We start from the raw sequence: 27,469 nt of genomic DNA on the forward strand, positions 1-27,469 counted from the left end.
GATGAGTAAGAAGTTTTACATAAAACAAAACTAGTAAAGCTTGATGTTATTCATCTATTTGCTTAAAATATAACTTGCATGCATTTTACATAAGTAGCAACAACCTAATAAATTATAAAAAAAGAGACTACCTCATTATGCATATATATGCAGAAATGTAAAATAAATACTTATTGTCTACTATTTTTTTATACATATAAGTGTTAGTAATGTCTGTGTTAAATATCATACAAACTGCTTTACTTTGCCAATAAAATATTAAAATGACAGAAATATTATTTGAAACTTACTATGTATATACTTTATTAGTAGTAGGCAATAAAAAGTTTATACTAAATAAGACTTTTTAATGATGATCAGAATTAACTTAAATTTAAACTGAATTAGAGAACTAAAAACTGAGAATACAATCAATCAGATAAATTATTTTCTAAAACACAAATACAAACACATAGCTTGTTAAAATATGATCAAACTCGACTAGTTCAAGAGACATCATGAAAAAATTTTTAAACAAACTGTTAAAACTTTAAGCGTCTAAATAAAAGGTGTCTTAAATGAAGAAAAGTGAGTGATATATAAACAAAAGAGTAAAAATACAATACTACCTATAAAACATAAGACCTATACGATTTTACTTAAAGTTTTAACTTTGTAAATCATGTTACCAGTTGACTGAAGGCTACAACATATATATTCAAAAATATATATGATAATTATTATTATAAAATATATATTAATTTTTGAATAGATTAAATGCTTAGAAATACATATGCTTTGATGTTCGATGATGGTCGAAGTTGACTGAAATTACCGTACATTGGATATAGTTCTATTTTATTTGAGAGAAATATAAAACAAGTTATAAGTTAAATATACTTTTTACTTAGCTGAGAGAGTATCACTTAAAATATGCTTAATTTAATAACAGTAAAAGCTTATATGTTCTACTTTAAGGACAAAACTTTTAGGTAAAACATTTTCGTCCACTTCTAAACCAATACTTGTCTAATGAAAACGACTTCAAGCCAAATTTTACAAGCAAAAAAAAAGAATTGTAATTAAACTACGGTAACATGAACATATTTTAACTTTTAAATTTAAAATAGTCGTAGAAATAAGAACACCAGTTAAGTATAAACTAAAAAATCTTAGCTTAGCAGATTACAATTTAAATATAAGTTCACTTTGTGCATGTTTATTGTAATGTATAATGAATGTTAGCACAACTGTGTTTGTATAGCTCATTAGTAAGAGCAATCTATTCAACAAATTGGTTAGTACTTAGGTCGGAGAGCAAGTGTAATCCTGAAACTAACGTTATTGTAAAATTAAGTAAGTATTTTTACCAATAGGATGTAGCTTAAGTTTAAGGCTTTTACTTACTTTAAACGGGTTGTGTGAACGGACTAATACTTTAGAAAGAAGAATATACACAAAGGTTGATCAACGGAATCTCGGAAGTGTAAAGAACAAGAAGTTATTTACTTTAAAAGATAGTTTATAAATACAACTTGCATGTATTTTACATAAGTAGCACAAACCTAATAAATTATTCAAAAAAAAGAGACTACCTCATTATGACGCAACAATATGGTAAAGAAAAAAAAAATAAAATTTAAGGGTTTAATGTAGAAAAATAGCAGAAAAGGAAAAGTTCGTATAATGGATGCAAATGATTTTTTAAATTCCCTAACTTTATGTGGACAAATTAAGAAGAAAATGTTTAATGTATAAGTAGCATAAATTAAAAACAAGTGGCTCATGAGTATTTTAAATCTGTTATCTTTCATACAACTTGATAGTTTAATAAGTCTGTTATATGTTTTCGTTAAGTGAAAATTAAATTCAGTCATGTACTAGTCATGACTTTAAGGTACTAGCACATTTTCTCGTACATCCAAGTCATAACTAAAATAGGTGCCGACCAGCAGAGTAACCGGGCCTAAAGGACAAGAATTAAAAAAAAACTAAGGGCAGGCCGGGAGATGACAGGTGCGAAGCACCGTGTCATCGACCGGCCGTAGCCCTTAGTTTTTTTTTAATTCTTGTCCGCTACCTAAAACTTACCAATCAAACTCATCAATGTAAAACCACTCAGTCAATAATTAAGAAACTATCAACCGATATTACCGTCAGGCCTTTAATGGTTAAACACTAATAAGTTAGATCATATAAGCTCAAGGTTGTTTAAAAGATAACAGATAAAGACCGTACAAATATAACGCAAAAACGTACATTTGTTTGGCAGTTACGCTACTCACGGTCCATTTGACAGAAAAAGGTGGCCTCCAAGAAAAAAGGCCGCGAAGAAAAAGAGAGAAGGAAAAAGTGAAAATTTTTTCGCCGGCGGAGCCGGCGAAATGCCTCAAAAAATTATTTTAAATAATCTACATCAAAAATTTCCCACCCATTTTTCACATTAGGGGAATCCCCAATTTGAAAAAAATGGGTGACAGGGCTTTAAAAATTAGTGCGTACCTTACGCCGATGCGTACTTCTTAAAAATTACCTTCACTCGTAACTGGGAATGTAAATTAAAACAATTAGTGCGTACCTTACGCGGATGCGTACTTTTTAAAAATTATCTTTATTTGTAACAGGAAATGTGTATTTAAAAATTTAGTGCGTACCTTACGCCGATGCGTACCTTATGCGCTTAATATGGTTTAGATTGAAATGAAATTGGTTCAGCCATCAACCTCGTTAGTCACCTATTGTTTTACATATACACAGAAAACAGTTCATAGATCTAAGTGATGTACTTCTTAATGACAGAAAATAAACCAAATAAAATGATTACTATCAAATACAGGTTCTTTAAATGTTTACATGGACAAATCTATTTATATGATTGAACTGTGTTCTAAATACATTCAAACAATAGCCGCTTAACTTGCTTGTGTAAATTAACTTTACTTGGTAATCTTTTCAAAACAGTATAAAATTTAATTACTCAAAAATAAGTATGCACTTGAGATTTTGATTTAGATATTCTTGTCAAAAATTGTATTTAAATTGTCACACGCTGTTTATAGCTTTATTTAAATTCAATTTTATACTGTTCCTACTACAAGATATCATACTATTGTATTTTTCATAATAACTTGACTATTTAAAAAACAATTATCTCTTTACCTATTAAAAACATATGCTTTTTATGCACTGTTACTAGAACTACTCACTAGTGTATTTTATTAACTTTATATTTTTACTAATAGACTTGAAATTAGACTGTCTAGTGCATTAATCATTGAACTCAGACAGCTTATTAAGTTTACATATAAACTAAAGGTGTTTACTATTTTGAATTCATCAATACATTGTTACAAACTAAAACAATCAAACCATACTACTCTATGTGACTGATTTTCCTGTTGTTCATTTCAAAATTTGTTTCAAAACTACCTGCATCTTAAATACTCTGCAGGTAATTTAAAACTTTTATACTATTCCCAAAATTTAGTCTTAACACAAGTACATTGAGTTTTTAACCATATTTAATGTTGTTTCATTAGCATTAAACCTTTTAATCTTCTAACAAATGATCTACCTTTGACACATACATAGAAAACAGTACAGCAAGTTTTTGATAAAAGCTTGTTAGTGCACTTATATGAACAAAAGAAATTGTTGATAGATAAAAGACTAGAAAGAAGTTAGTGATAGAAGAACAGAAAAATTTTAAACAAAAGTAAACTTCATACACATATGCACTAACAACCTTTAAATTTTGCTTGCTGTGAACTGCTTTGTAAGTATATATGAATGCAAACTTAAAATTTGGAACATTTTTCCATTTCCTTTTACTAAAAAACCTATTCCTGATATGGTTTAATTGGTTTCTTTTGTAAACAATTCAATAAAACAGTTAGCTTTTGAAACTTATAGAGAAGTACTACAATTTTGTTTTAAAATCGCTATTGCTACTTATCTTACATGCACATTTTAAAATGTACTTCTTATTGCAATTGATTAATCTAAAAATTTGTAAACTACATTAATACAATCTGAGTTTAAATTCTATGCTGTAAATAAACTTCTACACTTAGCTTGCTGTCTATATGGGCTTCATTCATGAATAAAATACATATGTATACAATCTTATAAAATTAAACACAAGTGTTGCTACTTGTTAATGATCTTATTCACATTTGAGTCTAATTTAAGTTTACTGTTAAGGTAGCCTATTAATTTTAGGAGAATGAAGCCCAAGTACAATGATATGTTTATGATATTTAACATTTGGTCGTTATAAACCAAGGTTACCAATCTTTGAATAGAAAATGCTTGTCTGAATTATTTGTGTAAAATTTACAAAAAAAAAGTGATAAAATATAAAAGCTTAACAAGTTTAAAGTTATTCAGGCCTGAGTACTCAAAGATTTACAATGCTAACAAAGGGTCTCAATTAACAAACAAAAATTTAATGACAACAAAGGGTTTAAAGTTTACTTATTTTTACTACTGATACCTAACTAGTCTGATTGGTAACCCTGGCGAAAACAATTTGTTAATTCTAGAAGTATTTTATCTAATACATCAAACTAACCTCAACAACTGCTACTGTAGTAGGTACTCCCCATCCAATTGGAACCATGTTCAAAATCCATTTATAAAACTTAACATGAAGGAAAAAATCAAAGTTACAACTTATAAAGATACAACCTTTGAAACAAACTGAGAAGTTTTAAAATTTTGAAAAGGCTTAGAGAACTTTTTTTTTGCTCAGCTTACTTTACAATGATGTTTCAATCTTAACTTTTGGCAAAAATTATACAGATTGCAAGAGATGCTAGTTTTTAAAGCCTCTTGGTTTCATTCTAGCATCATGTAAGTGCATTCAGACTAATTGACTCTCTGAGCATGTCATGCTAGTTTGTAGTAAAAATTTTAGACTAAAGATTGATTTTGTGACTAAGATTGTTTCATTCATATGCTTAATGAAAATTAAGAATATAAAATTAAGAGCTTTGTCAAAGGTTTTGCAAAAGATAAATAAAGTTTAATATCAACAAATACTTCAAAGACTGTTGATTCTTAACTAGATCAACACACTTCTTAAACTTAATCAGAAAGTATAAAGAAATTAATGTTTTAGAAGATAAAATGTAAAACCATCAATTATAAGATTTGTATTAAACAATATTGACAGTTAATAGATGAAGTACTTTGTTTAGTGTGCTCAAACTGCACATTGAAAGAAAGAAAGAAAAATTAAGTCCAGAGCCTAGAGCTCCTTCTTCTACAACTACTTTTAGCAAATGAGTTTGCCCAGGCAAAAATTTTTTTTACAAAATGCTATCTTGTTGTGATGTCACATTAAAATGTAAGATTTTCCAGAATTCTTAAAAAACTACAAATCGAAACACTATCTGAGCATAGCAGAGCGATTTTTGACTTTTTCGAACACAAAGTATAATTTATTTGACGTAGTGCTAAACATTACTTTTTTTTATCATTTGTAAAAGGTAAAATTACTTGTTTACATTGTTTAAACCTTATTTTAGTTTGACGATTCTTTTATTTATTCTTTTTATAGTTTTTTTTTTCTTAAGTTTTTGTTTTTTTACTGTATAAGTGATGCTTGGTTAAACATATTAGTTAAAATTGAAGTTAAAAAAATCTTAATGCTCATGTAAACTACAATCGACAACATTTAAATAGTATATAAAACAAGTATTAAACTCTAAATTACACAAAACTGCTTTTAATTTATTTTAAAATTGTTTATCACTTAATAATTTGTTAAAGATGAATTATGTGTATTTTAGAAACCTTAATACATCAGTTTAAAGCACTACATTTAAAGCTTTGGAAACTCATTTTAGTTATAATTTAGTTTAAAACGTTTTGCCATGTTTGCCAAAACTACAGAGTTTTTGTAGTCATTGATATACATCAACTTGTTCAACTTTAAATTTGAAGCAAATAGATAGAAAACCATATTGTGTATAGAGATAGTATAAGCCTAACATAGACACTGTAATAATAACATTTATGAATGACTGAAAAAAAACTTGGCTTTTTTTGATTATAGCAAAAAAATCCATATGTCACAGCATAAAAAAAAACAGTTTAATAATCTTTGATTCACTGTTTGTTCACTGTTTTGAACCTTACATGTTAAATAAAAGCTGATCATGCCACTTCAATGTTTAATGTTTTTTTTACTATGAAATATAAAGAAATCCTTACTTAAATAATACCTTCATTGTATTAAGATGTTTTAATTATTTTCAAATAAACAAGCAATAGGTAAGATGTCAAGTGTATTCACTGACTTGATTTCTTTTTTGTCTTAAGTACTAATTTATTACACTAGCATTAAATGTAATACTGTTTTTTTTTAATTTACTAAATAAATAATGACACATAAATCATTGATAAGTTCCTGAAACAACTTAAACTAATGATCTCAACATACAAGTTTGTTTTTTTACATTTGAAAACAGTATAGTCTTAAGTTAAAAATATATTGTTACAATGAAAATATGATCAACTGTTGTTATAATTGAACAATGAGTTTCAAGCAGTTTTAAGCCACAAGGAAGATGGTAGCAAAACTGATCAGTTTAAATTTTCCTCAAGTAAGTTAAATGTTTTATTTAACTAATACATTAATAATTACTAAACAAGTATTTTCAATAGACTGCTGTAAAATATTCTCATGTAGCTAGAACAAGTTATATCTTAAAAGATTCTCTACAAGTATTATTATTCTATATAAAGTAAACTATTTTAAAGTTTTGCAGTTATTGTTGTAATATAAAAAATAAAAATTTAAATAAGAAACATATAGTTTTTTAAATATATTTTAAATTTTTTCATTAATGATATAGGATTAGTCTCTTATTTTTGTTAACACTAGTTAGGAAAAATGTTTTTTTGTTTAAAAATAGATCTGCTTTTAATTAGTTTAAAAGGTAATTCAAATTTTTTAAGTTAGTTTTAAGCTAGAGCAGGTAGAATAACAAGTGATGATCTCAAAACTCACTTGCTTGATCTTTGGAAAACGTTTATCGTTGCAGAGGGGGGAGTGAGATTTTATGTTTTCTACCATAGAAAAATAAAATAAAACCTGTTTGAACACAGTTTGGAGTATTTTTAATTTCCATATATCTATTTCTTGTTAATAAAGCAGACTATCAAGTAATTGTGATCGAGTCTTTATTGTTCTATTGCAAACTGTTCTAAAAAAGTCATTGCATGTACTGCAAGCGGTGCGATTTCAAATTGAATGTTTTATGGGTTGGGAATCAAAAACGTTGGGAGCCACTGCTTTAAAGTGTGTTTGCAATAACTAATTTGATAATGAAAGTAATTTTGATAAAAACTGTGGAAACAGGTCAAAATTGCACGATGAAAATGTTACACCATGGGTCAATTTTGCACGAGTTACAATTTTGCACGGAGGCTCATTTTTGCACGAGAGTAAAAATAAATGTCTCCTCGTCCAAATTTGACAGCTACTCATAAATTGTATCAGTATTTGCGTTTGTTAAGTTACTTGTAGATTTATTTCTGAATCTATGGGAAAACACTGAGATTAAATAAAATATAGTTTTTAAAATTTAAGATATAACAACTGATGAGTTTTTAAGTTTTACTTTACTTGAAATCTTTCAAATATGTGTAAACTCATAAAATAATTCTGTAAATCAAACTGTAAATTCTGATCTGTTAAATTAAATATCTAAAGTTAAGATTATTTTAGTATATTAAATATAACTTAAAATTCTTTTTTCAAAGTTTGCTTAAAGTATAAATTAAGGCCATAGGGGAGTAAAAACACTTTTTTTACAAAAATTAACTTTTGCTTTTATATGATAGCTTTAAGTAAAAACTACTTTTTATAGAATTAAAAACTATCATTTAACTTTTGTGATATTTTATTTTTTGTAAAAATTTTCCGATACAAACGTATGGACCGCAAATTTTTTCGGGTCAATCTTCTCGAAAATTTTAATAAACACTAAAATTCTATCTCCTTATTTATTTTTCAAGCAATCTTCTTCAAATTTTCAGGAAATTTTCCTTATATTAAGAAAAAAAAACGATACTATGAATTAAAAAATTCAAAAAGATAAAACTTTATAAAAAAAAAAAGTCCTCTTTTTCAATAAAAAATTATTTTCATTAAAATTTGTTTTTTTAATTCCATAGTAAAGATTTTTTTTGTAACTTTATAAAGATTAGACTGTGAAAGTTTGAAAAAGATTTCTTAAAAAATTTAGGAGAAGATAGATTTTAAATAAAATAATCTTTTTTTGCTGTTTAAGTTTTCCATTACCATAGGAAACCTACTATGCGGCAAGACTTTGACTGGTCATATCTCGAAAAATTATTTGAATTTTTTATTACGATGAAAGCATCTTGAAGCTTAGAATAAAGTTTTTAAAATAAGAATAAAAAACATGGCTAACCCCCTCTATGGCTTTAACTTAAATTAAATAAAAAACTAATTAGCGCCATGAACATTATCTTGATAATTAAACAGATAAAACAACAAAACTTTAACTCATAGTTAGTAACAACTAATTTATTATAACCATTTTATTTTGTAGTAAAATCGTTCACACTTTTCATTTAGTTCTTAAGAGTTTTTATTTATTTAAAACACAATGCAAAATACATAAAAATATTTTTTTCAATAACGAAAGTATTTATTATTTCATAATCTCACAAAAGTGTACTGACTATAAAAAAATTGTTAATAGCTCGTATATAAAAATGCTAATTGGCTAAAACTAATCTGGTGTAAAAAGACTTATGCATGCAAGTTTTGGGAAGAATTAAAAACCTCCTTCAAAATTTTAAAGCAAATCACTGGTTGATTTGATTAACAAAAGTTTCACAGCACTAATTATTTTTTAAATGTTTAAAAAACACATTGTTAAGTTAAACTGAAACTTTTTCTAAAATAAACCTTAAAACGATGTTAAAAATCTAAGAATTTTTAAGCTTATTATTAAATATTAGAAAAAAATGTTAAAAACTCATAACTAAATTTAACTTTTAGTATTAGTCTTCTGATTTCTTTGCAAGCTTTTTTTTTTAAACCGAAAATATTAAACAAAAAATTTTTGAAACAGCTATAAAAACACCTGTTAATTTTTAACTACCACAAAGTTTATCCAACTAAACCATTCACTTTTCTATGACGTCACATCAGTTTCCTATCAACACGTCATCACTAACGACTATATCAGGTTGAACTTGTTTACCTAAAAATAAAAGTAATATAATCTTGTAAAACACCTTTTTATTTAATATAAAGTTTCTAATGTGCAAAAATATTCATTTGTATAACAACTGGCTTTTTCGTTTATCTAAAGTTTCTTAAAGAAAAAATACAAACTTATAAAACAGTTGTTTTTTCTTATGTGAAGTTTCCTATATGTAAAATAGTTTATATAAAAAATTTTAATGTATTTTTGTTTAATTCATTTAAGAAACAGTAGATTCGAATTTTATATGTATAGCTTACCTTATTGTAAAACTATTGAGTTTTTGTTCATACAACTATTTAATTTGTTGCTTACCTGATTGTATTTCATCCAACAGTCTTCTGCAAGCGACACCAGCAGCTGAAACGAATATCAATGAGGCTCCTCCCACAGATAACCAATTTGTTTCATCTTTCAATATGAAGATCTGTTTAAAATATAATAAATAATGTAAAATTATATAAGTGAGGCACCCCACAGATAACCAATTTGTTTCATCTTTCAATATGAATATCTGTTTAAAGTAAAATAAATAAGATGTAACAATATTAGTGAGGCACCTTTAACAGATAACCAACAGGTCTCATCATTTAATATAAAAATCTATGAAATTTTTAGGAAAAAAATTTATTTGTATTTATATATAAAGTTTTAAAGTGAAAACCAATTTGTTTCGTTCTTTAAGATGGTAAGATGTCAAAGTAACAACAAGTAATATATAATATAACAAAATTTATGCACTCACAACTAATAACCAATTTGTCTCTACATTCAAGATAAATATCTTTTTTAAATAATTGAATATACATAAATGGATCTAAGTAAACATTTTGTAATTATTAACCCATTTGTTTCGTCTTCAAATATGTAAAGATCTGATAAGTTAATATATATTCTGTTATACATATAATTTAATCCTTTTTAATTGGGACCCTATGCCTATGGACTCACTTACTTTCATATAAACTAGGATTTAAATTAACTTTAATTTCTGAAGAAATTTGTATGTATAAATTTATATATCAGTGAGAACATTTGATTGAAGTATGGTCAGTTGTTATTACAAGAAAAAATGTTTAATCTAGTATTTTTATATATCGACGAACAGAAGCTTACTTATTAAAGGTGTACTTAATAAACTTATTTCTACAAATAATGATTTATAAGTTTGATGATTTTAAATAATAGACATAACTTTTCAAAAACCGATAGATTATAAATATTTGATGTTTTATATGATGTGTTGAGAATTTTATGTTTCATAATATAGGTTAATAAACAGAATCTAAGTCTATTACGAATATATTAATGAAAGGTATTTCGTACACCAGGTCTCGCATAAATTACAGTGAGCGTTTTTTTGTGGTTTAATAAATGATCTATATAACAAATTGTTATCCTTATACTTCTTTAGCTTTTTGAAAATGGTACAAAATTAAGATAAGTAAACCACATAAACAATAAAAATTGTCGGCTTTACTGAAGGCTAAATGGTTACATTACCGATTTTTATATTTAAAACAGTAGAAAAAAAAAAGTATATTTGTTTCTTTTATTAATATGTGTTATTTTTTTATTATTATGAGACAAATATTTTTAAGTAGAAATTTATTATTAATTCAATATTAGAGTAATGCTGTAGGTTTCAATATAGTTATATTTCAAAAGGCAAACCTTAATCGAATCTAACTTATCCAGAGAAGAAAAACGCAATGTAATATTTGTTGTTATAATTTCAGTTGATATTTATTGAAAAAAAAATCATTATAATAAAAAAATTAGAACTATATACTCGTTAGCAAAATGTTATTCGTTTGAATAAAGAAATGTCGTATTAAACAAACTGTTAGATACATAATCAAATTTGCTTAAAAACACGTTTAAATTATATTTTGGCTCATAAAATTGATTAATGTTTCGATTTTTTTAGTACATGCAGAAAAAAATTGTTTTTAAAATCTTACAAAAGGTTTAAAAAAATAAAAACAAAAATATTTCTTTTTTATATTTGTGATGTATACAAGCCCTAATGATTTTAAAATATTATAATTAATTTTTTTTGAGAAAGTTTATTTATACTCAGAAAAGATTTTTTTTTAATTAAGAAAATTTAAAATAAGCTAAAACTGGAAAAGTATATCGGATGATTAAGCTAGTAATAGAAAAAAATTGTAGATAAAATAAATGTGTTTTAAGATAATGTAGTTCTTAATACAGTCAAGTTTAACACTTTATTACTTGTTTTTAAAAAATGTATTATTTAAAATAAAGTATATATTTTTATATACGAGTTTAGAAAAACAGTCGTACAAAAATACTCACGTTTTGTATTTCATAATTTTTTTAAATTTGGAAGTCAATAAAAAACAATTTTTCTTTTAGTTACGTAGAAAAGTTATGCGTAACTTATTTTAACGTTAAAGTTTACAAAAACGAAAAAATTTACTACTCTAAGATAGTTATAAACTAAAACTTTCAGTTGTCTACACAATTCTAATTTTTATGTACCTTAAAATAACTATTCTTATTAAATTTTATATGCTAATTTTATCTTTAATACAAGGAGCACACTGTTTCTAACAAGCAGTTATTTCTAAACCAAACAATTTTACCCCGATCGTTTCTAACCCTATCACTTCTAACCAAGTTTTAAATTACTCAATCGTTTCTACCCGACCAGTTCATACCAGATCATAACTTACTTAATCACTTTTAACCCCATCATTTCTAACCAAATTATTTCTAACCCGATCACTTCCAATCCGATAATTTCTAACCCGTTTCGTTTAAATGCGATCTAGCTCGATCATTTCTAAACCGATAACTTCTAACCCTAACATATCGAACTCGATAATTTCTAAATCGATAATATGTAACTCAGTCAGTAAAAGTTCGTTGTTTTTTTTTTAGATTTTTTTAGTCAATATTTTATTTAAAAACAAAGAAAACTATACAAAGTCTTTTAGATTGTTTTTATTTTAACCTTCTTATTTATATCAGACTGGTTAAAAAAAACTTCATTTTGATTATATAAGAATAACTAAAATAGATATCTACTAAACTAAGATGAGATTTAAGACACTCTTTTATCTTAAAAGTTTTAACGATTAACTTTTTTTGTTTTTAAAGTAACTTTTTTACAGAACTAAGTAGCTAAATGATACAGCTAAAATAGTATTTTTTTTTGTTAAAACCTATTCGGTTGATTCTACGGTGCTGCCCATAGAAAAGTCAGAGATTTTGGCTTTTTTTAGTCTGCGCAGCGTATCTAAAAATATAAATATTTTTCTTTACTAATTTCCTTTTCAACAATTTTTTTTTCAATTTTCTTTTTTACAATTTAATCTAGCCAGCTTTGAACATTATGATTTAAACAATTTAAAGTTGGTTAAAAAAGACTTTATAAAAAAGTTGTCTCAATTATTTTACTTAAAAAACAAAAATAAAAGATTCAGAGGTCTTTCGTTTTGTTGAAACATTTTCAATTCCTTTGACAAACATTTGCTTTGAGAGACACATTTCGGTTAGTACTTGTAAAACAAGTCTTTTATTTTGGTAAGATTATTGTATACAATACAATATTTAAATTACATTATTACTATAGCTTTATTAGTTTATCTTAAAACTAACTTACTTTGTGTATAAGAACTTTTTCCAACTTAATCAACAAACAGTCGCTTCTGTATTTTGTACTTAACGCCACTTGGTTAAGATCACAACAGCGGTTTCTTGCGACTATTCCTGCCTGATGAGTCCTAATTAGGACGAAACTGGTCGTAGGATTGTCTCGGATGTTGTTGTTGATCTTGTGGTGAAGTTCATTAATTATTATTGATGGCTCGAAACATTTCAACTTTGTTGATGATGGATGTTATAACAACTGGTTAAAACTGATCAAACGAGCGCAGACTATAATCTCACAATAAGCTGACAATGTATGAGAGGATGGGCTGTGATTGGTTTAGCTGGGTCAATTTTTTCAACTTTATTTACAAACGGTCGCTTCAGTATTTCGTACTTAACGCCACTTGGTTAAGATCACAACAGCGTTTTCTTGCGACTATTCCTGCCTGATGAGTCCTAATTAGGACGAAACTGGTCGTAGGATTGTCTCGGATGTTGTTTTTGTTGATCTTGCGGTAAAGTTCATTAATTATTGTTAATGGCGCGAAACATCTCAACTAAGTTGATGATGGCTGTAATAACTACTGGCTTGTGTATAAAAAATGCAATGATTTTTTATATTTTTTATTAACATGCATTTCAAAACAAACTAGTACGAATTTTCAATAGTCATTTTACAATATAATTTAAAACTATTTATTTTAAAATGATAGTCTTATGTTTATAAAAACAGTTAAAAATAGTACAATAACATTATTTAGACTAATTCTTATTATTTTTTATATTGATAAGTACATTTGATTCAGTCTATTTGTTATAAAAAACAGTAAAATGATACTTTTATTGATTTTAAATTTTTCATTTAAATACAAAAACTTAAAATACTTATATACTTACGCTTTGAGTACACTTCAACTACTTTGTTAAGATTAAAAGTAAAAAAAAATATTTTTTAAAATTTATGGTAATAAAAACTAATAAAAAAAATTACATTAAAAATATAATTTACTATTTTTTTTTTATCAACTTAAAACTTTAAACCTGCAATTTTTTTTTAAAGAAATAATTACGTTAACTTCATTTAAAAAAAAAAAAAAATTTTTTAATGTCGGATGATTAAGCTAGTAATAGAAAAAAATTGTAGATAAAATAGATGTGTTTTAAGATAATGTAGTTCTTAATACATTCAAGTTTAACACTTTATTACTTGTTTTTTAAAAATGTATTATTCAAAATAAAGTATATATTTTTATACACGAGTTTAGAAAAACAGTCGTACAAAAATACTCACGTTTTGTTTGTCATAATTTTTTTTAAATTTGGAAGTCAATAAAAAACAATTTTTCTATTATTCTTTTAGTTACGTAGAAAAGTTATGCGTAACATATTTTAATGTTAAAAATTACAAAAACAAAAAAATTTACTACTCTAAGATAGTTATAAACTAAAACTATCAGTTGTCTACACAATTCTAATTTTTATGTACCTTAAAATAACTTATTAAATATTATATGCTAATTTTATCTTTAAAACAAGGAGCACACTATTTCTAACAAGCAATCATTTCTAAACCAAACACTTTGGTAAGTAAAATCAACAAAAACATCGGCGAAAGTCTGCAGGGTTTACTCAGTTTACTGAAAGCTTGTGGTCTGATGATCTAATTGGTATGATCAACCCTTTGTTAAATTTCAACTTGTCTCACGGCAAACAAAACTCCAGTTTAAGCTCTGCAGACTTTCGCCGATGTTTTTGTTTTAGTATACTATGACATAACTTACTAGTTTTTTTTTCAAAGTTTGCTAAAAATATAATTTAACTTTAATTAAATTAAAATACTTAATAGCGCTATAAACGTTATCTCGATGATTAAACAGAAAAAACAATTTAACTCAAACTCATAGTTAGTAACAAATAATGTATTATTACCATTCTATTTTGTACTAAAATAATTCACACTTTCCATATAGCTTTTCAAGTTTTTATTTATTTGAAACACAATGCAAAACACATTAAGATCATACTTTCAATAACGAAAATATTTATTATTTCATAATCTAACAAAAGTGTACTGACTATAAAAAAATTGTTAATAGCTCGTATATAAAAATTCTATTTGGCTAAAACTAATCTGGTGTAAAAAAACTTATGCATGCAAGTTTTGGGAACAATCAAAAACCTCCTTCAAAATTTTAAAGCAAATCACTGGTTGATTTGATTAACAAAAGTTTCACAGCACTAATTATTTTTTTAATGTTTAAAAAACACATTGTTAAGTTAAACTGAAACTTTTTCTAAAATAAACCTTAAAACGATGTTAAAAATCTAAGAATTTTTAAGCTTATTATTAAATAAGAAAAAATGTTAAAAACTCATAACTAAATTTAACTTTTAGTATTAGTCTTCTGATTTCTTTGCAAGCTTTTTTTTTTAAATCGAAAATATTAAACAAAAAAATTTTGAAACAGCTATAAAAACACCTGTTAATTTTTAACTACCACAAAGTTTATCCAACTAAACCATTCACTTTTCTATGACGTCACATCAGTTTCCTATCAACACGTCATCACTAACGACTATATCCGGTTGAACTTGTTTACCTGAAAATAAAAGTAATATAATCTTGTAAAACAATTTTTTTTATTTAATGTAAAGTTTCCTATATGCAAAAATATTCATTTGTATAACAACTGGGTTTTTCGTTTATCTAAAGTTTGCTAAAGAAAAAATACAAATTTGTAAAACAATTGTTTTTTCTTATGTGAAGTTTTCTATATGTAAAATAGTTTATATAAAAAATTTTAATATATTTTTGTTTAATTCATTTAGGAAACAGTAGATTCGAATTTTATATGTACAGCTTACCTTATTGTGAAACTATTGAGTTTTTGTTCATACAACTATTTAATTTGTTGCTTACCTGATTGTATTTCATCCAACAGTCTTCTGCAAGCAACACCAGCAGCTGAAACGAATATCAATGAGGCTCCTCCCACAGATAACCAATTTGTTTCATCTTTCAATATAAATATCTGTAAAAATATAATAAATAATGTATAATAATATCAATGATGGTCATAACATTTCATCACAATTTGTTTCACAACAATCAAACACATAACCAATTTGTTTCATCTTTCAAAATAAATATCTGTTCAAAATTCCGCTTCTATCAGTTCCTGCATTAAAACAAATTTTAGACAGAGTATCATCTAATTATCATGAATGTGGTGACATTATTGAAGCTGTTTTAGTCAAAAAACAACAATTAGACATAAGCACTTGCGATATCACAACCAGGTACTGCAACCAAAGTAATTTCAACATATTAGCTTGTAGAGGTGAAAACTATTACCTAGAGAAACATCTTACAAAGCACTAAACAAGCTCGAATAAGGACAAACTATATTGAAAATGCCGTGTATTTCCAATAAGCACAAACTGTACAACAGGAGTCACCACACCTGACACCCAAAAGTTACATGAGCTGCCTTATTTGACGCAAAAAAGTTACGAGCAACAAGCGCCGGTTTAAACCCGATAAACTCCAATCAAAATCCGTATTTACAACTACGACTCTGTTTGTGATGAGCAACCACCAAACTGTATTTACGAAGAATGTGACTGATTTGTTAAAGAAATTTCTTAAATAAAGCTGATGAAATTTTTTTGTTAAATGTTTTAAGCGTTGTTGTCAGATTTTAATCAGAATAAAGCCAAATGTATTTAAAACACGTTTCAACTTTTTGTAATCTAGCAACTTTACTTAATACTACTTGTTATTTTTCTAACTGATGTTTTTGTCAAATTGCTGTATATGGTTTGTAGCACAGTTGTCAGGCTGGATATCAAGGTTTTTTACAGATGATGGAAAACTTAAGTTTTTGAATTTAAACTTTTACTAGTGATGCTAATACTATCAATAAAATTATCAGTGTTTTAATTATTACGTCACTATACTTAAAACTTCGATGTTTTCAAAATTTTGTAGAGTAAAAGTGGACTGGACAGAAAAACTTTGATTTTTGTATTTATTTAAAAAATTGCATGAAAAATGGGTGAATTTTACATTTAGAATGATAAATCAAAATAACTGTTTTATAAGCACTGAAGTTAAAGTTTCGAGCAAGTTTTAAAAATTAGTATGTAATCGAAAATTTAGATAAAAAGTTATGGGCGAAACAAATACAAAACATTGTAAAAAATATATCAAGTATATGCAATATGAACTGTAAGTACTAATCAAAAACTAATAGAATGTGTTTGAAAGATGTGAAAAAGTGACAGTTTACATAAATTCAACAGTTAAACTAAATTTTAAAGTTACTCAGCTGATGCAAGTAATTTAATTCAGCTTTGAAACAAAAACAAAGTAAATCTAAGGGCTAGAAAAGTCTTAAAATGGTATGTTTGAACTTGCTTTAAACAAGAAACTAATTCTAGGGGTTTTGAAAACACAAAGTAAAAACTTACAGTATTTTAGACATGGAATTTGAACAGGCGACGATACAGCGAACAACCAAGATTAATTCAAGGAAACATAAAACAACAACGTCACTCTGAATTAGTTCCATATAATTGTTGAACTTGATTTAGAGCATGATAGCCGGATTATTTACTACAAATATGTATAACTTGTAGTCAACATCCAGCAAATAATACTAAAAACCACGGTACAAAAAAACGAAACGTTTTTTGAAAATTTCTTCCAGGTTTTTTAAGAACTTTTGCTCTTTTTTAGTACAAAAAAAAATAAGCTGAAAAGTTGTTTTAATTAGTAAAACAACGTACTATTACGAAAATTAAAATATATTTTTTGAATGATATACAATTTTTTCTATATGAATCGTATTTAATAGAATTTTGAATACTTAACATAAAAAAAATCTTATTTCTTTTTAAAATTTCAGATTTTTACAGGTTTTTAATGATTTTAGTTCAAAATTCTAGGTTTTTTGAGAGTTTTTTAACCCAAATTGTCTAGTTCCAAGTTTTCAAGTCTTTTTGCAACCCTGTTTATATACTACTTTGGTACTTTATAAAGATTTTTGCTTATTATACAACTGTGGTAATTACCTGTACTAGTAACTAACGAAGTTACTTTACAGAAATTAAACTACTAAAAAAAGAAAATAAATGAATCGATGGTTTATCACAGATATTATTTTATCACAGAGAAGCTGGAATGAATAAGTCATAAAGACTTTAAATAGGAAGTATATTTGAACTGTGTTAGTTACTTGAAGGTAAAATAAGAGTTGTTTGAGACTTAAAGTTCAACTAATCATACAAACCAACACAACAAGATGATGATTGACAATAAAATACTAATAAAGAATGTAGTGGGCCAGAAGTAGAACTAACTTACGAAACAACAAAATAGAAATTTAATATCGTTTTAGACTTATAAACAAAGGCTATTAAGTTTAGAGAAACAATGGAGAATATTTTTCAAACAAACTGTTAATCAATTTTACAGTAATACAAACAAAATAATGAGCTTCAAACTAAAATACAAAATTGGATCTACTTTCAATATTGTTGGAATAAAGTATGTTTGAATACGAACATGACATAATTCACAACTAATTTTTCCACAGTTTTGTTCTACTCTAAACCAATACCTTTTAAATATAAGTTATTTGAAATATTAAAGTTATCGTTAAAAAATAACTAACGTTAACAACCTCAAAATAAGAATTAGTTGGCGTAACGGTATTTGATACAATTAATCGAAAGTACAGAGCTTTGAATCGTTGAAACATTGTTTTTATTGTCAAATAAATCCATGTGGTTGCTTATAAATTTTAAGTAAAACAAATAACACGTTGTATGTCTAATTGTAAATAAACTAAAGTAGTGACATGAACAACTTTTAACTGACTTTTAAAAACAAACCGTCTACAAGATATTTGGCATTTATTAGACAGTATTAAACACCATAAAATACTTTAACTATTCTAATTACAATAGATATTGATAAACTAAACTACAATGCAAAACTGTTGTGTTACTTATAGAACAATACCAAGGTTGTCTACTATAAAACTTAACCATTTATATTAAAACACCAAGGTTATGTACTATAAAACGTTAAGCTTTACTTTTAGTTTAAACTTGTCTGTTAAAACAAATAATAAAACTCTGTTTAGTATCAGTTAGCTATGGGCTGTTAGTAGAATTGAGTACGAAACAGCGTTAACTCCCAATAACAAACGCTATTAGTTCAGGTTGAACAAAAGTTTAAATATTGTCAGTCAGAAGAAATCATAAAAATATTTATAAACATGAAAAGTGATACAATTAAATGTCGATAAGAGTGAAACATATATTTTAGTTAACCCTAGAGTTTTATTCACTTATAAATCAATAATTATCCTACGTTTAACGACCCTATAAGAATTTCAAAACATACAAAATACATTTTAAATATAAGTATATATAATTATATTCAGTCTTTACTTAACCTTGGGCAAGATTTAGAACTAAATTACGAAACAAAAAGCATAACATAACAACAAGCAAGACTTACACACAAACAATATCAATTAAAGAGAAACCGTAGATTCATTTAAAATAAACCTTGAAATAATTTTACTGTAACAACAACAATTTTTAATTAAAAATATAAAACTGGATCTTGTTAAGGTAAAATAAATCATGAGTAAAACATACTTTTCAATCCGGGAACAACTTTTAAACCAAAATTTATCCAAGTATAACTAATGTAGTGAGGAATTTAAAGTATAATTAGACTTACAAATAATCATTAGAATAAGTTCATAAGAAACCACATAAACATTTTTTTGCCACAAACTTTAAAAAATTCTACAGTAACATCAATGAAACATTAACTAAAATATGATCTAATTTTTTGATTGGAAATAAATAGATCATTTGTAAAAGACATTTTTGAACTAATTCCAGGTTTTGTTAAGCTCCATTGAGTTTTATACTGGTGATAAACAGAAGAAGTATGAATATTAAGATAGTAATTTAAGAAAAGATGGGAAACAAAACATAACATTTAGTTCTGTTTTAGTTATGGAAACATATATGAAGCTTTGAGGCATTGTTAAACCAAACAGCTTAGATTTTATAAGATTCAAAATGTAATACTTATTCTTAATGTTTTTCAACATTATTGACATATTTGCCAAAAGTACAACTTAGACAAGACCATTACGTAAGATAGCCAAAAAAAAACTAGGCTTTAAATGGAGTTATAAAAATTACTATAAACAATAACTAAACGAGACTTAGAATGATTTTTGAACTGGGCTAAAACTGTTTGATTGTAACAAAAACATAAGTTAAGCTAGCTATTGTTAATTTTTTTAATTTAGAGGCACATTTAATGTTTGGGTGTAGAAGACCTAATAAACTTTAAATGACGTGAAACTAAGACTAAAAATATCACAAAGCTTTTATATCGGAAGTATATTCGAACTGTAATTATTATCTTTAAGTTTAAGTTGAATAAATGTTGTTTAAAGAATAAAATTGAAAATAAACAAATAAATTAACGCAACAAGATGATAATTAATGATAAAATACTTAGAACTTATTTTTTTCAATCAGTATACTTTGAAAATGATAGGAGAATTTAAGATTTAATAGAAACCATAGTTTAAAGAAATTTTTAATTAATGTTACAGTAATACGAACAAATAAATGAACTACCAACTAAAAATACGAAATTAGATATAATTTTAATCTTGTTGAGAATAAGTATGTTTAATCACGAATAACACATAATTCTTAAAACTCTATTCTAAACCAATATTATTTTTAAATAAATTGCACCATTTGAAGTGATAGAACAACGTATTGACAAATTAGGGCAAATTTACGAACCAGAGTTGCCATAATACTATTGTTTCTATGCCAGTTGAACGCTGAACACTTATTAAACCTTGGTTTATTTAAAACTAAAACCTCTAGTAAATAATTTGTAAGGCAAGCAATTGGTTTAAACAAGTATGTTGCAAACAATTAAAAGTCAGATGCAGGGAACTCAATTGAATTTTATATTGGAAGTAAACTAATTTTTTAGTAAAATTAGATGTAGAGTGAGTAGTCTAAGTAGATTTGGTAATTTAAAGTAGGATTATTTGTAGAATGATTTAAGTTAAGAAGTAAAATTAAAGGAAAAAAAAAATCGTAAACATCTGCTTCACTTAAATTAAATATAAACACATGCAAAAATCAAAACAACCAAATAGTTCTAGCTCATTAATAAAAAACATAAGTTAGTGTAATAAATTACGAACAACAATGCAAAAACTAACAAAAAGCTAGAAGCTTTTTATCCATACATCTGGACACTTTAAACTAAAATATCTAAAAATTTTGAGAAAGTTAGCGTACTAAAAGAGACTTCAAGATGACGTAACATTAGTGGGTACTAAGACTAAGTAAAGCTCAACTAAAATACCTAAATTTAATGGACAAAAAAATATGTTTCGTTACTATAACAATGCATACAACTTTATGTGGACAAACTAAGACGTTTGTTATGAGAAATTTGAACTTAATTGGTAGTTAAGTGGAAACTTTTTTTAATAAGCCTTAACATTATTTTACAGTAACAACAGCAAAAAATGAAGTGTCTAACTTAATTAAAATTATTAATAATATTAAAGTATAATAACGAACTTGACTTCTAAACAAACTTTAGAATAAATTAAACCGTAAATAAATTCAAATAGATAAAACTATAATGGCACAACATAAATTCAGCTGAAAAAAAACTCTAAACAAAATCTTTAAATAAGCCTGTAAGTGGGATGTATATTTCATGTGTAATTATTACTTGAAAGAAACAGTTCAATCTTTTAGATTTATAGATAATTATATGTTGTTTATGACATAAAACTAGAAATAATCATATAAACCAGCACAGAATGGTTAAGTTAATTAAGTTAATGATTAAGTAATGTAATTTTGACATTAGTTTAATTTGAACGCAGGAATAAAGTATAAAAAGAGTTAATTGCCATATACATATGTATTATTTAATTGCACCTTATCCAATATTTATTATGATCTTATGATAACATTACATTTTCGATGTTCCTTACGTACTTCAGACAAAATACACTACTTACCTGAAAAAAATTCTACCAAAATTAACCTTTTAAAACGACTTAAAAGTTTAATAAAAAGTGAGAATAGTAGTAGTAAACTAATTAGAGAAAAAGTACTAAAAAGTAAATCTACAGTTTTCAGACATGTTTACCCTTGTGTTTACATAGATTAAATCAGTAGGAAAATATAAAATATTTAAATTAAATGTACACGCATTACAAACATACGAATTTGAGGATACTAAATGCTTATAAGCAAAAATATCATTTAGACAAGACAATTATGTATGATATGCTCATTCTTGTATACAAAAAACTTTGCTTAATCGTACTACAAAAACTATTTTAAAAATAATAAACAAGACCTCAAAAATAAAACAGTTACTTAATTGGCGTAACTGTGTTCGGTTTAATTAGATTTAAGCTGGTAAACAGTTTATCAATTCGCCATTTTTTAGTTTAGCTAAAGACAGTTTTATAGTGTTAATATATACACAGTTGTCACATATCTAGTTGAAAAAATTCTAATGATAATTATAATCATGACGACAAAAAATATTTATACATTTAATAGACCATTCGCGTCGAGTCAAGATTTTACTACTTTACATATTGAAATTGTTTAAAATTCAAGGTTTTTTCAAAATTTAACAACTTCCAGGCTTTTTTGGCAACCCTGAATGATCTAAATTTTACAATAAACATAAAAAGTAGTTATTAGTGTCAATAAAGTATTGTGTACTTTTCACTTTATAGATCACAATGAAATTTTTTGACAAGATATTAAGGAGAATAATCAATTAAATAATTTAAATTTCATTAACAAAGCAATGTTTCACCCGTTTAAACTAAATCAAACAAGCGATAAAATATTACTAATTGATTACCATGTACGCTTAAATACAAGAATTTTATTAAAAAAACACGTTATCTATTGCTTATTATGCATATGTAAGTGGTCCCTGCAAGCATAAACAACCAGTAAATAACAAACAAGACAACTACAACATACTAAAACACAAAAAAAAAAAGCATTAAGCAACTTGTGTAAATGAACTAATACTTTAGAATATACACAAATGTTGATCAACTGAATCTCGGAAGTGTGAAGTACAAGTAAACAAAGTTTGTTTGTTAGATCTAATTAAAGGATGAGTAAGAAGTTTTACATAAAACAAAACTAGTAAAGCTTGATGTTATTCATCTATTTGCTTAAAATATAACTTGCATGCATTTTACATAAGTAGCAACAACCTAATAAATTATAAAAAAAGAGACTACCTCATTATGCATATATATGCAGAAATGTAAAATAAATACTTATTGTCTACTATTTTTTTATACATATAAGTGTTAGTAATGTCTGTGTTAAATATCATACAAACTGCTTTACTTTGCCAATAAAATATTAAAATGACAGAAATATTATTTGAAACTTACTATGTATATACTTTATTAGTAGTAGGCAATAAAAAGTTTATACTAAATAAGACTTTTTAATGATGATCAGAATTAACTTAAATTTAAACTGAATTAGAGAACTAAAAACTGAGAATACAATCAATCAGATAAATTATTTTCTAAAACACAAATACAAACACATAGCTTGTTAAAATATGATCAAACTCGACTAGTTCAAGAGACATCATGAAAAAATTTTTAAACAAACTGTTAAAACTTTAAGCGTCTAAATAAAAGGTGTCTTAAATGAAGAAAAGTGAGTGATATATAAACAAAAGAGTAAAAATACAATACTACCTATAAAACATAAGACCTATACGATTTTACTTAAAGTTTTAACTTTGTAAATCATGTTACCAGTTGACTGAAGGCTACAACATATATATTCAAAAATATATATGATAATTATTATTATAAAATATATATTAATTTTTGAATAGATTAAATGCTTAGAAATACATATGCTTTGATGTTCGATGATGGTCGAAGTTGACTGAAATTACCGTACATTGGATATAGTTCTATTTTATTTGAGAGAAATATAAAACAAGTTATAAGTTAAATATACTTTTTACTTAGCTGAGAGAGTATCACTTAAAATATGCTTAATTTAATAACAGTAAAAGCTTATATGTTCTACTTTAAGGACAAAACTTTTAGGTAAAACATTTTCGTCCACTTCTAAACCAATACTTGTCTAATGAAAACGACTTCAAGCCAAATTTTACAAGCAAAAAAAAAGAATTGTAATTAAACTACGGTAACATGAACATATTTTAACTTTTAAATTTAAAATAGTCGTAGAAATAAGAACACCAGTTAAGTATAAACTAAAAAATCTTAGCTTAGCAGATTACAATTTAAATATAAGTTCACTTTGTGCATGTTTATTGTAATGTATAATGAATGTTAGCACAACTGTGTTTGTATAGCTCATTAGTAAGAGCAATCTATTCAACAAATTGGTTAGTACTTAGGTCGGAGAGCAAGTGTAATCCTGAAACTAACGTTATTGTAAAATTAAGTAAGTATTTTTACCAATAGGATGTAGCTTAAGTTTAAGGCTTTTACTTACTTTAAACGGGTTGTGTGAACGGACTAATACTTTAGAAAGAAGAATATACACAAAGGTTGATCAACGGAATCTCGGAAGTGTAAAGAACAAGAAGTTATTTACTTTAAAAGATAGTTTATAAATACAACTTGCATGTATTTTACATAAGTAGCACAAACCTAATAAATTATTCAAAAAAAAGAGACTACCTCATTATGACGCAACAATATGGTAAAGAAAAAAAAAATAAAATTTAAGGGTTTAATGTAGAAAAATAGCAGAAAAGGAAAAGTTCGTATAATGGATGCAAATGATTTTTTAAATTCCCTAACTTTATGTGGACAAATTAAGAAGAAAATGTTTAATGTATAAGTAGCATAAATTAAAAACAAGTGGCTCATGAGTATTTTAAATCTGTTATCTTTCATACAACTTGATAGTTTAATAAGTCTGTTATATGTTTTCGTTAAGTGAAAATTAAATTCAGTCATGTACTAGTCATGACTTTAAGGTACTAGCACATTTTCTCGTACATCCAAGTCATAACTAAAATAGGTGCCGACCAGCAGAGTAACCGGGCCTAAAGGACAAGAATTAAAAAAAAACTAAGGGCAGGCCGGGAGATGACAGGTGCGAAGCACCGTGTCATCGACCGGCCGTAGCCCTTAGTTTTTTTTTAATTCTTGTCCGCTACCTAAAACTTACCAATCAAACTCATCAATGTAAAACCACTCAGTCAATAATTAAGAAACTATCAACCGATATTACCGTCAGGCCTTTAATGGTTAAACACTAATAAGTTAGATCATATAAGCTCAAGGTTGTTTAAAAGATAACAGATAAAGACCGTACAAATATAACGCAAAAACGTACATTTGTTTGGCAGTTACGCTACTCACGGTCCATTTGACAGAAAAAGGTGGCCTCCAAGAAAAAAGGCCGCGAAGAAAAAGAGAGAAGGAAAAAGTGAAAATTTTTTCGCCGGCGGAGCCGGCGAAATGCCTCAAAAAATTATTTTAAATAATCTACATCAAAAATTTCCCACCCATTTTTCACATTAGGGGAATCCCCAATTTGAAAAAAATGGGTGACAGGGCTTTAAAAATTAGTGCGTACCTTACGCCGATGCGTACTTCTTAAAAATTACCTTCACTCGTAACTGGGAATGTAAATTAAAACAATTAGTGCGTACCTTACGCGGATGCGTACTTTTTAAAAATTATCTTTATTTGTAACAGGAAATGTGTATTTAAAAATTTAGTGCGTACCTTACGCCGATGCGTACCTTATGCGCTTAATATGGTTTAGATTGAAATGAAATTGGTTCAGCCATCAACCTCGTTAGTCACCTATTGTTTTACATATACACAGAAAACAGTTCATAGATCTAAGTGATGTACTTCTTAATGACAGAAAATAAACCAAATAAAATGATTACTATCAAATACAGGTTCTTTAAATGTTTACATGGACAAATCTATTTATATGATTGAACTGTGTTCTAAATACATTCAAACAATAGCCGCTTAACTTGCTTGTGTAAATTAACTTTACTTGGTAATCTTTTCAAAACAGTATAAAATTTAATTACTCAAAAATAAGTATGCACTTGAGATTTTGATTTAGATATTCTTGTCAAAAATTGTATTTAAATTGTCACACGCTGTTTATAGCTTTATTTAAATTCAATTTTATACTGTTCCTACTACAAGATATCATACTATTGTATTTTTCATAATAACTTGACTATTTAAAAAACAATTATCTCTTTACCTATTAAAAACATATGCTTTTTATGCACTGTTACTAGAACTACTCACTAGTGTATTTTATTAACTTTATATTTTTACTAATAGACTTGAAATTAGACTGTCTAGTGCATTAATCATTGAACTCAGACAGCTTATTAAGTTTACATATAAACTAAAGGTGTTTACTATTTTGAATTCATCAATACATTGTTACAAACTAAAACAATCAAACCATACTACTCTATGTGACTGATTTTCCTGTTGTTCATTTCAAAATTTGTTTCAAAACTACCTGCATCTTAAATACTCTGCAGGTAATTTAAAACTTTTATACTATTCCCAAAATTTAGTCTTAACACAAGTACATTGACTTTTTAACCATATTTAATGTTGTTTCATTAGCATTAAACCTTTTAATCTTCTAACAAATGATCTACCTTTGACACATACATAGAAAACAGTACAGCAAGTTTTTGATAAAAGCTTGTTAGTGCACTTATATGAACAAAAGAAATTGTTGATAGATAAAAGACTAGAAAGAAGTTAGTGATAGAAGAACAGAAAAATTTTAAACAAAAGTAAACTTCATACACATATGCACTAACAACCTTTAAATTTTGCTTGCTGTGAACTGCTTTGTAAGTATATATGAATGCAAACTTAAAATTTGGAACATTTTTCCATTTCCTTTTACTAAAAAACCTATTCCTGATATGGTTTAATTGGTTTCTTTTGTAAACAATTCAATAAAACAGTTAGCTTTTGAAACTTATAGAGAAGTACTACAATTTTGTTTTAAAATCGCTATTGCTACTTATCTTACATGCACATTTTAAAATGTACTTCTTATTGCAATTGATTAATCTAAAAATTTGTAAACTACATTAATACAATCTGAGTTTAAATTCTATGCTGTAAATAAACTTCTACACTTAGCTTGCTGTCTATATGGGCTTCATTCATGAATAAAATACATATGTATACAATCTTATAAAATTAAACACAAGTGTTGCTACTTGTTAATGATCTTATTCACATTTGAGTCTAATTTAAGTTTACTGTTAAGGTAGCCTATTAATTTTAGGAGAATGAAGCCCAAGTACAATGATATGTTTATGATATTTAACATTTGGTCGTTATAAACCAAGGTTACCAATCTTTGAATAGAAAATGCTTGTCTGAATTATTTGTGTAAAATTTACAAAAAAAAAGTGATAAAATATAAAAGCTTAACAAGTTTAAAGTTATTCAGGCCTGAGT

The sequence above is a fragment of the Thalia democratica genome, chromosome 7 (assembly GCF_965202585.1).
Source record: "Thalia democratica chromosome 7, ktThaDemo2.hap1.1, whole genome shotgun sequence".
NCBI lineage: Eukaryota > Metazoa > Chordata > Thaliacea > Salpida > Salpidae > Thalia > Thalia democratica.